This window comes from Desmodus rotundus, chromosome 3 (assembly GCF_022682495.2).
Source record: "Desmodus rotundus isolate HL8 chromosome 3, HLdesRot8A.1, whole genome shotgun sequence".
NCBI lineage: Eukaryota > Metazoa > Chordata > Mammalia > Chiroptera > Phyllostomidae > Desmodus > Desmodus rotundus.
The window spans coordinates 85,485,548-85,502,595 of NC_071389.1; the positions used below are offsets into that span (position 1 = coordinate 85,485,548).

The window sequence follows — 17,048 nt, forward strand, 5'->3', positions numbered from 1 at the left end:
GTCCTCAGTTACCGTCCTGTTCAGCTAGTCTTCAGGTGGTTCTCAAGGGTCCTATAATTTAGCTATAATTTTGTTGTCATGGGAGAAGGCAAGCAGAGTGTTTACCCATTCCGTCATCCATCTTGACTGGTAGCCAGACAATGTGTATTTGTACCCCGTGGTAAAGCTCCTCAGAGCTATCTTTTGGTGAATCTAAAGCAATTCTGTTTGGAATCAATTTCACTTGGGCAAAAGCAGTGTCCACAGAATTTAGGGACGATTCATTCTCACATTGCTGCCAGGAGGAGGTGGCTTGTAAAATGCTAAGATTTGGGACTTTAGGAGGATTCTAATCTGAAGAACATTTTCCCCATAACTCTCTTGCTGAAGTGGCTCTATCCCTGTTTGGATTCTGGTCCCTAGTCTGTGGCTGAGTAGTAACCACTGGTAATATTCTTGCCAGTCTTGTGTGAAACTTTATTTCTCTCAATTCTATCCTTCTAACCAGAAGGCTTGGAAGAAGAAGCCTATTCTGCCTAAGAACTTGAGGCAGAACTCTTAGTCAGAATAGGCTTCTTCTTCCAAGCCTTCTGGTGGGGTGGGTTATAAGGCTACTTGTTGACTGATTGCAGTTGAAGTTTGAGTGCTTGACAGTTAGATTTTTGCGTCCATGAATTATTGTTGCATAGTTACTTTCTGTTTGGAGGGATGAGGTTTGGGCCTCTTGGTGCAAAGGTTGGGACATAATTTTGCCAATTGCAGATGTATCTGACTTTCTGTCACATTTTGCTGATTTTCTTATCCCTTCAAATAATGCAGGTGTTTATAAAAGTTTACTGTGAGAAACCTGGATAATATCTTTGAAGCACAAAATCAGTTATTTCCTATGCTGCTCAAGTTCTTATGCTTCCTCTGCTAAAGCAGGTCAGGAACAGGACTTTCACTGGTGCAGAAGCTCCAGCGTTCGAGTGTGGCCTTGGAGTGAAGAGGTAGGACCTGGGCAGCTGTGGGCTTAGGTCTGATGAAGTGTGCCTCCATGGTTCTGGACTGACATCACATTTTCTTCAGCTTTCTAACTTGATGAAGGTAGACTCAAGAAAAACTTTACAGTTCGGTGCTAAGAGCTGTGTGAGAAGATTTCCACTTTTCATGAGTTTGTTTTTATTTTTTAATTCAGTGCAAGTGGCTTGCTGTTTCTTGATTGTAGGCATACCCTGTTCTGTGGCTGTATTTCATTAACATTTTGGCTCAGAAAATGAGTTGGAAAAAAGTTCCTTTAGAAGCTTGTACAAGTGCATCTCAACTGTCATCGGCTCTGAATAATGACATTTCTAAAAAATCCTTTTCATTTCAAAAGCTTAACAGGTTTTCTAATTTTTAGTTGCCTATACACATAGTAAATGAAGACCAGAACAATCAGCTTTACTTTGATTTGGGGGATTTACCTTTTAATGATGAAAGAGCTGCAAGGATCATCACCTAGAGCAAATTTTCCTCCATGTGTAGCTTCCCATGAAGATGTTTTGTGACCACATCAAGTGGGTAAGTTATCAGCCATTAGTGATTATAAAGCAAGAGCTCTCCACATTCTGACTCTTGAACTGGATTAGGTTTTCACATTTCCCACATTCAGGTTGGAGTTTTTAACTTCCATATCCCTTGGGTTTATGTTGCATTGGACATAAAGGCTTTTATAAATTCCAGGGGAAATTGTAATGTCAGGTAACAAATCAGTTCATCTAGTTTCCAGAGGAAAAAGCTGCTTTTTGTGTATCTGTGTTCTGCAGAGATCTTAGTCCCAGTTGATAGTGCTGTGGAAATCTCTGAACTTGAATTTGGAGAATCAAGACTTGAATTCGTAGAGTTCTTGAATTCCGTTGTCACCTCCCTTTCATTTTCTGTGTCTACCACATCCTGCTTTGATTGCTGGCAGGCTAAGATCATGAGGAGGTGCCCCTCTCACAGCTACACATAGCCACCAAGCCACCCAATCCTTTTTCTTTCATTTCTGTTTAGAATGGTATGATGTAACCTAATGTGTGAGCACAGCTATCTCCAGATCTCTGAGGGGTTTCCATGTCTCATATAAGTGCTACTTGATACAATAGTTTTGTTTAAAGGCTGATTAACTTTTGCATCTTTAGGTGAAGTTTCAGCCTTTACAAATTCTGTATTTAGCTGTCATGGGGTCATAAATTTGTCTGTGAAGAAGTGGTAGGTCCTTAGGGCCCCAAAATTGTTAGTCAGGAGGCCAGAGTACAAGTGCTCGAGAGACAGGTCAGAGAATGGGATGTTTAAGGTTGTGCTCACAGAGGGTTGCCCTTGTTGGGGATGCCTAGGGTACAGCCATGGTGTGAATGGCTGCAGTAGGGTAGTAGATAAATGCATTGAAGGCTAGAAGTTCAGGGAGCTGAGGCCAGAGTTCAGGAAGGGCCATCTGAGATAATAATAGTGCCTGCCTCGTAGAGCTACAGTGAAGGTGCTGGGCAGAGCTTTGGGGAGCAGGGTATGGATGGATCAGGCTGATAATACTGGAACTCATTGCTCAGTTATTAAAAGTGGAATAGCCAGATACTTAGTGCTCCAGTTGTGATGTAAAAAGAAATACACAGAACCACCTATAAAGTATCTTGCCTCCCCCCACCAAAAAGAAAAGCAAAAACAACATTGAACTTGAGTCTATGTATGTAGCCTCTAGAAGTAACCAACACTTTATAGGAAAGATATAGTGCAGTGGAATAGAAGAAATAATGTAAGGAAGATAAAATCAACCAAATCTGAAGGCAGTGTCTATAAGGGAAAGAAAGGGAGGGAGAACTATTATAAAAAAAAGAAAACATACAAGGTCTGTCCAGAAGGTAACCAGCCATGCAATATGAAAAATGAATACATTTATTGAAGAAGATACAAGATACATAGGATAATGATGCCTCAGTGCCCTTCAAAGTAGGCACCTTGGGACCTCACTCAGTTCTCCCAATCACCATCAGCTGTTCCATCATATTTTCCAGAATCTCATTGATGGTCTGAAATCTTTTCCCTTTCAAAAGTGATTTTAGTTTTGAAAAAAGCCAGAAGTTGCAGGGCACCAAACCTGGGCTGTACAGGGGTTGAGTCACCTGGGTGATTTAATAGTTTGCCAAAAATCTCTGCACAAGGCATGATGCATGAGCGGGCACATTGTCATGATGAAGCTGTCAATCACTAGTTGCCCATAGCTGTGGCCTTCTGAATCATCTGAATAGTTTTTGCAGAGGAATATTCAAGCTTAACGCAAACTGGATGCAGATTTGTTGCTGTACTCTCTCAGTTGTTTTGAATGTGATGGCCACACAGTACACATGCTCACTCGATGGTGCCTACTTCCCATGACTAGTACAGTGAAATCGTCATAGTTTATACATGCAAACTCCAGTCCACTCTCCTTGGCTGCCAGGCTACCTTGATGTCAAGCAAACTGTTCTTGGTATATTAACAATGGCTGGACTCTTTCCAGACAGACCTTGTATACCCCAACACTGCAGACTTCATTTAGATCCTGAGGAGGTCAGACCAGTTGTAAACAGGTGGGCTTTTTTATTAGACAAATAATAAATATTAGGCAGGGAAAATTAGAAATGGAGTAGGAATTAGATGTAAGGAATTGTTGACTTTGTTGGATATGACAACAGTGTTGTGGCATTTAAAAAAATTGTTCTCTCAGGTGTACTGAAGTCTTTGTGGGTAAAATGAACATTATATCTGTGATTGCTTTAAAATACTCCTTCTTGGTCCCTATCCCTAAAGAAAAGTGATAGGTAAAGCAAGACTATCAGAACATAAATAGTTGCAAAAGCTGGGTAATACATATGTAGGATTCACTATACTATTCTCTCTAATTCCTGTATAACATTTCTAAGAAAAGTTTTTTTTAATGAGTTAAAGTACACTAAGTACTTAAAACAGGACTTGCACATTATAATACTATATTATGCAAGTGTCTATATCTTTATCTTACTTGTTATTGTTGTTAAGTAACTTTTTTGCAGAGGCATCAAAGTTTAAACATGTGACCCAGAGAGTAGATGTAGGCGGAATTGCAATGCCTACTGGTACTGGCCTAGCATGGTGTCACTCGAAATGCCTTTTTGGTTCTGATACTTAGATTTTACTAGTGGATGCACTTACAGAACTTGTAGATTGAACAAATGCTGGTAGAATTTTTAGTTCTGCCAAAACTGATCCTTGTTTTAAAATATATCTCCTTCTCAGTGACCTATTCTGACCACTCTATTTGGAATTGTGGCCTGCCCCCCTCCCTCTGGCCCCTACACACCTTATTACCTTTACATGATTTTTCTACAGCTCTGTGAGGGTTGGCCCCCCTAACCCCGCACGTTGGCATTGTTCAAGGGTCAACTGTATGTATCACGTGTCCTTCCTCACCTTCCAACCTCTGACTAGAAAGTAAGCTCCACAAAGGCAGGGATTTTTACATTTGTTCAGTTTTGTCTGAACTGAATGGTGTCCAAAACATAAAATGCTCAATATATATTTAAGTGAATACCATGTTGTGTTTCTTAAACAAATTTGAGGCTATTATGTGAATTGGACGTACTCCTCACATTTATGCAAATGAAAACCAGGAGTTGATGTGGATTTATTTGTGCCCTCTAGCCCTGCCCTTTAGTGACCAGTGGCTCCATTCCACAGTGACCAGCCTCAGAGCCACAGCAGCACTCTCTTATCGTCCAGCTAATGAAACGGATGAATTTAAAGCTCAATTGTCATTTTGACTTCGACTATTCACCAAAGTGCTCAGCCAAAAATGGATTGTCTGATGAATTATTCAATCCTAAATCACCACAATATGAGAATGGGAAACTTTGAAACCAAGGCTTGTAACTGCACATTTTGCCATCTCTTCCCAAATATATTCTTAAAGTTTTTAAGATAAATTGATTTTAAGAGATGATCCTGATTTTAAGTGAGCCCTTTGCTTACTTGGAAAGCTGACAGACTCCCACAGTGAAGCACCATCATGAATCTCTCCTTCAACAGGGCATAAAACAGTACCCCAGCCCAAGAGACAGCACGATCGCTCGATCGCTCGTAGTTGGTCTTGCTCAGCCTGGATTTTCATTTCAATGATGTGATATTGACAGTAATATTGGGAGCTTGTCTCCTGCTGCCCCAGCATGGAAACATTGCCAAGGCTTGCTCCAGGGGCCAGGGGAGCCACTAGCCCAAGATCCCTCTCTTTCCTAGGGGAATGTGTAAGCTGCTTTCCTTTGGGGGAAATTTCTCATTTGTGGATTAAGGGAACTGGGCAAAATGGCCATACTATTTCTTCTTTACAGTTCTATGATTATCAAAAGTGTAGCAGATCAATGACTTAGAAAAGACCTTCAAAGACTGACAGACCAAGTTAAAATTTCATCTCTTAAAAGACTTTTGTTTATTGCCCAGACTGGTGTGACTCTGTTGGTTGGAGCCTCAACCCGTCACCAAAAGTTTGAGGGGTTGATCCCTGGTTGAGGCACATATGGGAGGAAACCAATGTTTCTCTCTCCCTCTTCCAATCTCACTCTCTAAAATCAATAAAACTTTTTTTTTAATTAAGAGGGTTTTTTAAATTAAAAATATAAGTCAGTGAAGAGGAGAGAGAAGGAGAGAAGAGTGGAGGAGAGAAGGGTGCTCTCGAAGAGAGCTGCATGGAGAGGGAGTGAAGAGCAGAAGGAAGAATAAAGGGGACATGAAGCATCAGGAAAGGAACAGAGAACCAGGCTTCATGGCAGCACCATAGCCCATGAGAATGAGCACAGCCTCTGGGAATGTGAGCTCTCCACACAGAAGCACAAGAGTCAGGCCCTGCTGAGACATTTATAGTGCAGTTGTGCACTGCTCTACCAAGAGACCCATGGCATTCCTCAGGGAATACTTCCAGAGGCTGTAGAAGGAGGAGGCAAAATAGATTCAGAATCTGCAGAGTTAACACTCTCTGTGGAGGTTCAAGGGAGGATGAAATCTCTCCTCCACCCAACCCAGTGGTTAAAGGTCAGAGGCAAGGTGAAGGTGCTATAATCGCTGAAGTCTGCAGGGAGAAGATGCTGCATCACATGTTAGAAAGGTTATACCAAAAGATTATAAGACAATGGATGCATTAGCCAAGGTCATTAAAAAGCATGTGCTGTTTTCACATCTTGATGATTATGAGAGAAGTGATATTTTTGATGCCATATTTCCAGCTTCCTTTATTGCTGGAAAGACTGTTACTCATCAAGATAATGAAGGGGATAACCTCTATGTGATTAATCAAGAAGAGATGAATGTCTATGTCAACAATGAATGGGCAACCAGTGTGAGGAAGGAGACAGCTTTGAAGAACTTGCTTCCATTTACAAAACACCTAGAATAGCCACTATCAAAGCTAAGACAAATGTGAAATTGTAGCACATTGACCAAGACGGCTATAGAAGAATCCTTGGACTTCCAGCCAAGACGGTAGCATAGGCAGACATAGCTCACCTCTTCACACAACCACATCAAAATTATGACTAAATTATCCATCACTCAGAACCATCAGAAATCAAGTTGAATGGAAGTCTGACAACTATGAAATTAAAGAAACCACGTCCATCCAGAATGGTAGGAGGGGCACAGGTTCAGAATGGTCTGGTCCCTCACCCATGTGTGGTGGATAAAAATTGGGGAGTATCTGAGGAGCAAGGAGTCACAGTCCCACACCAGGCCCCCCAGCCCAGGGTACCACTGCCAAGAAGATAAATCCCCACAACTTCTAGCTGCAAAACCCAGTGGGGATTGAGTTGGTAGAAGAAACTTCTGGAGCCCAGAGCAGTTTCCCTTAGGGAACCCACACAGGGACTCACCTACTCACACTAACTCCCTCTGAGCTCCAGCAGTGGGGTAGCAGCATCAAAGGCACCAGTTGTGTAAAGAGAAGAACTGAAGTGTCTGGCATCAAGGTGAGCAGAGGCCATTGCCCCTTTTCTAAACCCTCTCGCCACAGAGCTGGTAAGCTGGTTCCATATCTGAGACTTTATAAACCTGGCTAACACTGTTTGACCTGCCTTGGAAATTCCTAGAAACTCCACCCTACCTAATTTACGGCCCCACCCAAGCTGATTTTCCAAGAGAATGGGTGGTCTTGTCTCATGCTTCACAACTTTCTAAATCCTCTCAAAGAAACAACAGCTGACCTCAGTGAGCCTCAGGCCAGGAACTAGCAGCAGCCAGCCTAGAGTCACAGCTTGGGTTCACCTGTGAATCTCCAAGCCCAGCACAAGTAGCAGCCATCTCAGATTGCTATATACTTCAGGCAGGGTGGCCCTGGGCAAAACACAGGCAGGGGCTGACCTTGGTCTGAACCACCTGGGAAACCCCAGGGCCAGCACACCCATTGGAAGCTACAGACTACACTGAAGCACCACCACTCCGCCCCTGCACAACTGACCCTCCATGGAGGGTGGAGGTTGGTGGTCATTGGTCACAGTCAGTCCTTGTATTTGACTGGACTGTGTAAACCCCTCCCACTGATCTGCCAACTGCAACAAAGGTTCCACTACAAGAGGAGAGTGTACTCAACCCACACGAAGGGCACACCTCTAGTACCCAACTTGGGTGAAAGGTGAGGATATGCCACTGGACCCTATAAGGCACCTACTGCATTAGGCCATGCTACAAAGACATGGACTCAAAGAAGCTCTACCTAATACATAGAAACAAGCACAGGGAGGCTGCCAAACTGAGGAGACAAAGAAACATGGCCTAAATGAAAGAACAGATCAAAACTCCAGAAGAAGAGCTAAATGAAATGGAGATAGCAATCTATCAGATGCAGAGTTCAAAACACTGGTTGTAAGGATGCTCAAGGACATTAGTGAGGACCTCAACAGCATAAAAAAGATCCAGTCAGAAACAAAGGCTACACTAACTGAAATAATGAACAATTTACAGGGAAACAACAGAGTAGATGAAACCAAGATTCAAATCAATGATTTGGAACATAAGGAAGAAGAAAAACCAATCAGAACAACAAGAAGAAAAAAGAATCCAAAAAAAAATGAAGAAAGTATATGCAGCCTTTGGGACAACTTCAAGAAGTACTACATTTGCATTATAGGGGTGCCAGAAAGAGAAGAGAAAGAGAAAGAAATTGGAAATCTATTTGAAAAAGAAAAAAAAAATCTTCCCTGATTTGGTGAAGGAAATAGACATGCAAGTCCAGGAAGCACAGAGAGTCCTAAACAAGATGGATGCAAAGAGGACCACTCCAAGACACACCATTATTAAAATGCCAAAGGTTAAAGATAAAGAGAAAATCTTCAAAGGTGCAAGATAAAAGAAGTTAGTTACCTACAGGGAATCCTTGTAAGACTATCAGCTGATTTCTCAAGAGAAACTTTGTAGGCTAGAAGAAATTGGCAAAAAATATTCAAAGTCATGAAATGTAGGGACCTACAGCCAAGATAGCTCTACCCAGCAAAGCTATCATTAGAATCAAAGGGCAGATAAAGAACTTTCAGACAAGAAATAAACTAAGGGAGTTCATCATCACCAAACTATTATTATATGAAATGTTAAAGGGACTTATTTAAGAAAAAGAATATCAAAACTATGAACAATAAAATGGCAAAAAATACATGTCTATCAACAATTGAATCTTAAAAAACAAGCCAAGCAAGAAGAACAGACAATCATGGATACAGAGAGTGTTTTGATGGTTGCCAGATGGGAGGGGGGTGTGTGGGAATGGGTAAAGAGGTGATGGGATTTAGAAGTACAAACAGGTAGTTACAGAATAGCTATGGGGATGTAAAGTACAGTATAGGAAACAGAGTCACCAAAGAACTTATACACATGACCCATGGACATGAACAATGGTGTGGGGATTGTCTGAGGGAGTGGGGATGCTGGATGGAGGGGAGCAAAGGAGGAAAAATGATGACAACTGTAATAGCATAATCAGTAAAATATAATTAAAAATAAAATAAAAGAGAGAAAAAGAAGAATCCTTATGGGAAACACTCTGAGAAAGCAGATGTGTGAGGATTTCCTTTCTGAAGTGTCTCTTTTAGAATCTCTGGACAAGTCTCCAGGTAGCTGATGCATTTGAACCGGTCCAGTTTGAAGATAGGCAGAAAAACTGTGGGGCAGAGAGAAAGGGGATGAGTTCATCATTATTTTAGCAGGGTCAGCTGCTGTGCTACAATGTAGGTCAGGAAATGAAGTGTTTGTTTAAGTGGGAAGATTGGGGTCTCCTGATTATTTTGGTGAGATAGCACTATTGATAAATCGTCCAGGTGCAGCCTCAGTGGCTGCTTGTGGCCCTTTGAAGTGCATTAACCTGGATTAACCTAGATTCAAACATGGTCTTGGCCCGTGCTCAGATATCCTCAGACATCCATCCAGCAGTACAAGTTTCATGTCACCCTCGGTCTGAAATCTGCCTCCTGTGCCTCCCTTTTCTCCTCTCCCCGATCCATGCTTCACTCTTGCATAATGTTTTATTTTCCCTACATGTAGCACCACGTGGCCACAGGTCTCACAGCTTCTTGTCTATGTTAAAAGTTGCTTTTATTGCAATGTTTTGAATTTAGAGCATTAACTGAGTGCTCGTGCATAATTAAATAGAGTTCACAGACTCTGCTGTTCCTGCTTTTCTGCATTCAGGTTAGAACTCAGCCTGGGCAGCACATGCTGTGCTCTCGGGTGAGGCCAGATGCCTGCACCAAATGTATTACCATGGAGTAAGGATGTAACAGTGCAAGATTTTTTCTTAAGTGACATAATGTTTTAGTTATCATAAGCATATTTTAGGCTGTGGCCATGTATGCTGTATTTCTTTATAGAATAAATGATTTCTCATTAAGCTTTAGAGAATTAGGAAAAATGGATATAGAAAAATCTTAGGAAGATATCTGCCTATATTTAAACTAGATTAAAGGTGGGAAAATGCCCATTTTTGCTAATTCCAGATGGATCTAATCCATTCCATCTTTTTTTTCTTTTTAACCAGAATTTTTGTTGTCAAGCTAGTTTGCCTGGCATTGGTTATATCTTGTTATTGTTTCCTCTCCGATTCTGAAACATATTTAGGGGTGGCTGTCCATACCTGCCTTTTGAATTTGAAACTAAATCATAGGCTGCAAATATTGGGTTATGATTGAACAACATCTGCCTCAACTCACAAAATCTGATTAGACTTTTATATATCAAGCTGCTGCCAAACACTGATCATCAGATGCTGAATTAAGAGTAAGAATTTGAGGTGTATACTCTTGGTTGTTAACTTAGAGGTTTTGGTTGGTGTCATCCTTCAGCTGACTCCAGGATTATCTGCTATGCACATTAAACACTGATTCCAGGAGACTGGGTTTGCTGGGAATAGATGCACCATGTTATAACAGAAAGATGGAGGTGATGTTGCTAAAGTGAGAAATGCCAGGTGGACAAGTACAGTGTTAGGAACTTTACTCCACTAAATTCATGGGGGCAAAAGATTTGCAAAGAAGATTTTTACTCTGGTTTGACCTTCCCCTTCCTTTTTACATTAGCTAGAATTTACTGTGGGTTGGCAGTGGAGTAGGATGGGTCTGAGTTTTTTCAAATTAGTCTAAAAGACCATCCTGCTGAAAAGTTTGGCTTTCCTACTTAGCATTTATTTCTCTGACAAATTTTTTGTTTTTTTTGAAGTAAGCTTGTGTTTTGAATTTTAGCTATATTTTAGTATTTTCCAGCCTTATCAACCTTATGTGTTACATTATTCCACGCACACCAATGATAACCAACATTTTATTTTTGTTATTTTTTAAAACAAAATCTCACAGTCCTGTAATGTAGGCACTTATATTTCCATTGTGATTTATATGTAACGTAGGGTTATAATTGGGAGTGACTGCAAGCATTTTTTCATTTGTATTAAATTGGCTGTGATATTAATCCCCCCTCCTACCCTTTCCTGGGTAATTTAAATTGGTCATGATTGATTTTTTAGATATATAGATTTGAACAGTTTTTAGGTTGTTACTAGGTTTGGAGTATAAATCTGGGAAAGAGGGTTTATTTACATTTTAATGTGGGTTAGAAAGCCACCTTATTACAATTTATTTATGTTTCAAAATAATCTATATTAAATGAGGTTTTTCTGATCTAATTTTGTGTTTAGCTACATTTTTATACTTAAAAAATTAAAAATAAAAATTATGTTTTTATTAGTGGAATAAATCGGTTTGAGGTGCCAGTTATCTGGCACCTTAATCACAAGTCAGTTTTGCCTTATACATGAATCAGTCTCTAACAGCAACTTTTTTCATACTGGGAGCCACTTTAATTGTGATAATACTTCAGTTCATTCTCCTTGCAATAATTTTTGCTCCTCTAGAGGGAGGTGTGCTCTTGAAATCTAACTATTAGCACAGACTGCAAGTACGGAACGATGGGGAAGCTGTTGATTGCCAGATCTTGAAGACTTACTGTGCGGGATGCATAGCACTAGTCAAGCCCCCTCTTTACATTCCCCTTAAAGAAGGATTAAATGAACAGATCCCGATGACAGCAGCTACATGTTTGGTGGTTGGTTGTTAAATTAATCCTCTTGAAGAACTCCTAAAGAAATAACTCCTCAACAACATTTTCCAGAAGTTGTTAAGTTCATTTAATCAGGTGTTTGTTTTGCTTTAAAATAATACACATAGTTCAAGAAAAACACACACACAAATTTAGACTTTCAAAGGGCCTTAGACTGGGAGTCTGACATGCGACTAACTTGCTAAGACTTTCCTCATCTTTCTGGGCCTCAGGTTCCCCATTCATAAAACGGAGATGTTGGAGAGATACAGGGCTGCGCTTTTCACTCTGGTACTGTAGCCACACGTGACTGCTGAGCCTTTGCAATGGGATTAGTCTAGATTGTACGTATAAAATACACACCTGCCCTGGCTGGTGTGTGGCTCAGTGGATCAAATGCTGGCCTGTAAACTGAATGGTTCACCAGTTTGATTCCCAGTCGGCACATGCCTGCGTTGTGCCTGCGTTGCGGGTCAGGTCCCTGGTTGGGACATGAAAGAGGTGGCTAATCAATGTATCTGTCGCACATTGATGTTTGTCTACCTCTCTTTCTCCCTCCCTTCCCCTCTCTCTAAAAAGTAAATAACTAAAATCTTTAAAAAAATAAAATAAAATACACACCAGATTTTGAAGACTTAGTATGAAAAAAGAATAATAATTACAAGTTGAAATGATAATATTTTGCATATGCTGTATCATATAAAGTGTTTTTAAACTAACTTCATTTATTTTTATTTTTTTGTGGGGTAGAAAGTTTTAAATGTGAATATGTGGTATAGAGGCTACAACAACACACGAACAAAAGAATGAGCAAGGCTTCCCCCCAAATCTGAATAACCTAATCTTCTATTGCATATATTTAAAATTTCATATTTGGGAATATTTATTATTTCTGAAGATAAAAATTGCCATTCCACTTTGTTTAAATACAGATAATATATACATTGAATGAGGGGAAATGGGGCTTCTTAAGAATAAATAAATAGAACTAACAAGCAAAATAGACAGGCTCATAGATTGAGAGCAGGACCACGGCTACTGGGGTGGAGGGACTGAGCAGAAAGGAAAAAGGACTCATGGACATGGACACCAGTATGGTGATTGCAGGGGGAGGGGGGCCCAAGGGGACTAAATGGTAATGGAAAATATACAATAAAAAATAAATAAATAAAGGAGACATTAATTACTTGTTTTTTTTCCAACAGCACAAGATATGGGAAAAGTAGGTTTACACTTGTGAGTACACAAAACACTGAGTTCATTCCTGTGTTATTATTCATTGATAATGGTATTGTTTCCCATACGAACAACTGTATGCCCTGTATTTTCTCAGCTTGTCCTGCTCCTCCAATTTCTGGGCCAAAGGTAGTCTCATGGGAGGAGCAGAACACGGCCCCATGCTGCCTTCTACTCCACCTCCAAGCTTTTCATGTCAAAAGAAATCTGAAATTTCTTTCAAATCTCTTGTTTGAGCTTAAAAAAGATCCATGCATTCCACTTTATAATAAATTCCTGCAAAAACCTTTTGGGAAGTTTTAAGTCACCACCAGGTAATATTGATAGCCCAGGCGTCGTGCTCCATGTTAATCTGAGGTTTTCCTGTGGTGCCTCAGGACATTATAATGTATATTAAACTCTGTTCTGAATGAGCATAATGCGGCAGGATTTTTGCAAGTTCAATTCCACCTCCAGGATTTGCTAGCTGGAAACTTGGGTAAGCCAAACCTTCTGAACTTGTCCCTTCATCTGAAATGAGGATGGGATGGAAGTCAGGTGTGATGACAGTGAAAGTTCAAACCTGACACAGAAAATTCTGTTAACGTTGGTTTTCTCTCAGAATCCTTGGAAATTCTAACACAAGTTCACCTGCAGTGTCACTTTATTGCTCTGTTACCCTCTCCCCAAAAGAATACATTTTATTTTACAGTCGGGATCACTTGGCACTTAAAAACCAAGACCTCGAGAGCCAGTGGTCTTTCAGTCCTTGACAGCCTTTGTAGAAGTAGGAAGGATCACCAAGAAGATGACCTTCACTACTAACACTCTGCTTCTGGAAAATGTTTTTAAGAGCATGAGAAGGAGTTTATTTTAATTAGAGATAAATTCATGCTAAATTGTAAGTGGCTAATTTCCATTGAGCAAATCTTCCTTAACAAGGAAGGCGGAGAGCAGTGGAATGCCCAAAAGGGTGTGGTGGGAAGTGAAGAGAGAGGCACAGAGAAAGAAGAGGGTGGAGACGTCCAAAAGCCGAATTTCCTGACTTTACAGTTTTACGTAGGGCTGGCTGGCCCTGCCCTAGCTTAGAACAGTGAGAGGAATTAGCTTGCAGCCTTCCCATCCTGTTAGGAAAGCACTCCCTATTTGGGGCATGGATCTGAGCTGCTGATTGTGGGCTAAGGTGGAGCTGGCTCAGGGAGCTCACACCCACACCTAGCACCTGAGTAGGAGAAGCTGGCCTTCCTCATCAGGTGAGGGGGTGCGTGCTCATCCCCGGCTGGCTGTGAGGCTGAGGCTAGGAAATCAGCCGAGCATCCGACTTCACTCTACCTTGGGACCCCAGAGTTCCTCTGGGCATGCAATCCAAGTTGTAATTAGGATTCTCAAGTAGAGCCATGGGTTTTCTTGGTTGTTCTGCTTTTTGGCTGTTTTTGGTTGCTTTTGTTTTGATGCAAGTTCATGGCAGCTTTATGGAGCATCTAGTTACCCAGCCCATTGGATAGTGGAGAGCTGATGGCTCTTCATTTTGCTGGAAGGCCCAGCTCTGGTTAGGTTCCCCTTCCTTCCTGCAGTAGTGTCACTGCTTCTTTTCCAGTTTATGAATGATAAACTGATATTGGATCCCCAAATTCAAATTCTGATACTGCATCGTGGTAGTGATGGGACTTTGAGAAAGCCACGAAACCACTGAAGCTCAGTCTACTCTCTTACTCAACAAGCATCCACAGGAAGGCATTGCATTGCTGCTAGGGGTAAAAGACAAGAAAAGACTCTTAAGTATCTCACAATATATTTGAGGCATATGAAATATTTTTTCAAGTATTAATTCATTTAATTGTAATTAGTACAAAAACATCTATCCTACAGAAATAATGAGTGAACAGGCAAACAACAGAAAGGGAGAAAACATTTGCAAATAATGTATCTGATAAGGGGTTAATATTCAAAATATATAAGGAACTTCTACAACTCAGAAAACAAAAGAAAAACAAATAACCTGATTTAAAAATGGGCAGACTTGAATAGACAGTTTCCCAAAGAAGAAATACAAATGGCTAACAAACATATGAAAAGGTGTTCAACACACACTACTAGGCAAAGCGAAGTGCAAATCAAAACCACGATGAGATAACTAACACCTCACACTCATTAGGATGGCTACTGTCAAAAGAGCAGAAAATAACAAGTGTTGGCAAGGATGCAGAAAAATTGGAATGCTTATGTATTGGTGGGAATGTAAAATGAAACAGCCATTATGGAAAACAGATGGCATTTGCTCAAAAAATAAAAAATAGGATTATATGATGACATATCATATAACTATATAAAATTACATAAAATTATATGTAATTATTAATAGAATTAATATGATCCAGCAATCCCACTTCTGTGTGTCTATCCAAGAGAACTGATAGCAGCATCTCAAAGAGACATTTGTATCCCAAGTTCAGAGCATTACTATCCATAATAGCCAAAAGGTGAAAGTAACTGAAATGCCTATTGACAGAATGATGGATGAAGAAAATGTGGTATGTACTTAGAATGGAGCATTAGACAGCCTTTTTAAAGGAAATCATGTCACATGCTACAACATGGATAAACATTGAGGGTCACAAAAGGGTAAATACTATATGATTTTACTCAGATAAAGTATCTAAAGTAGTCAAAATCATAGAAACAGAAAGATGAAAGGGGCTGGGGAAAGGGGGAAGGGGAAGTAGTATTTAGTGGGTATAGAGGTTCAGTTTTTGCAAGATGAAAACTTGTAGATCTGTTGCACAACAATGCAAAGATACTTAATACTACTGAACTGTACAGTTGAAGATGGTTAAGATAGCAAATTTAATATTATGGTTTGCTCTGGCTGGTGTGGCTCAGCGGATTGAGTGCCAGCCTGCAAACTGAAACCTCACCAGTTCGATTCCCAGACAGGGCACATGCCTGGGTTGTGGGCCAGGTGCCCAGTTTGGGGCATGCGGGAGGCAACCAATCAGTGTTTCTCTTGCACATCAATATTTATCTCCCTCTCTTTATCTCTCGCTTCCCCTCTCTAAAAACTAAATAAATAAAATCTTTATTATTATGAGGGGTTTTTACCACTATAAAAAAGTACCTATTCCACAGAATTCTTGTACAAATGAAGAAATTGAATGAGAAAACCTGCCTGAAAAAATTCTTCACACATAACAGGTACTGAAAATGTTGTTTCACAGTGGCCCGGGCCCTCATCTCCAAGCAGCATCATTTCCAGAGCTTTGTAACAGGTATCCATGCCATCAATGTTTCTGCTTCTCAATCTATTCCACACATGACTGTAATGAAATGTCGTTTCCATTCTACCACCTGTCCCCATGCTGTCATTTACTGCCTGGTAAACTCTTCAGGGTGCATAACCCCTCTGGTGCTCAGGTACAGCTTTTCAGGGGTTCCTGGAGATTCCATGAGATAATGTATGTAAAGTGTTTGGAGTCCTTGTGGACTGCTGGTGGGACTGCAAATGAAATAGCCGTTACGGGCAACAGTATGGAGATACACAGCAAGTGCTCACCAAGTTGTCATTAGCAGTACACTAATGGGTTTGCTGATTGGATCAGAGCTTCTTCACCTGGAGAAGACCATCTATACATGGTTGCATCTTACTTCATGTAACCTAGCTAGACGCACACTGTGGGCTGCCTACTCAATGCCAAGTTCTCTTTCCCCCCCGAGAGAACCCAAAGTTCACTCAAGTACACACGCACCTCTGGGTGGTGAACATGTACTGCAGGGAAACTGGCCCCTTCCTGCCATAGGATTAATCCTCTCCATTTCTGGGTCAGCGACTGTGCTGTGGTGCAGTTCTCATGGAGATCTGAAGGGAGACTGCTGAACAGACCTGTTCTTGGCTGATAAAAAGAAAAATAGGAGAAAGAAAAGGCCTTTTTTCTACCTCTGGATACTGTCATGAGAATAAGATGCACTGATCATGGCAGGAGAAAATACTACAAAGAGCCAAGACCTTGGATTGATGTATGTACCATCCAGAATGGTCCTACCTCTAAAATTCTCCAGTGAGAAAAAATACGTTTGTCTTGTTCAGGGCTCATATTCAGCAGGTACTCCCTGCACCAGACACATGGGTTGCTAGCACATTGAAATATTCCTGTGCTGCTCTGTTAAGAGCTGCTGTTCAGAGCCCCCTGAGTGACTCTATTGTCCCAGTCTCCCATTCCTCCTCTGGAATTTGCTAGACTTTCCCGTATCCCTCCACAATGGGTAAATGCTGGTCATGGCAGAGGCCTCCA

General features: G+C 40.8%; 1 pseudogene; it reads left to right on the top strand.

Moving 5' to 3' along the window:
• Positions 1–882: 882 nt before the first annotated feature.
• LOC112297592 (cAMP-dependent protein kinase type I-alpha regulatory subunit pseudogene) lies at positions 883–9,421 on the top strand (annotated as a pseudogene).
• The last annotated feature ends 7,627 nt before the right edge of the window (positions 9,422–17,048 follow it).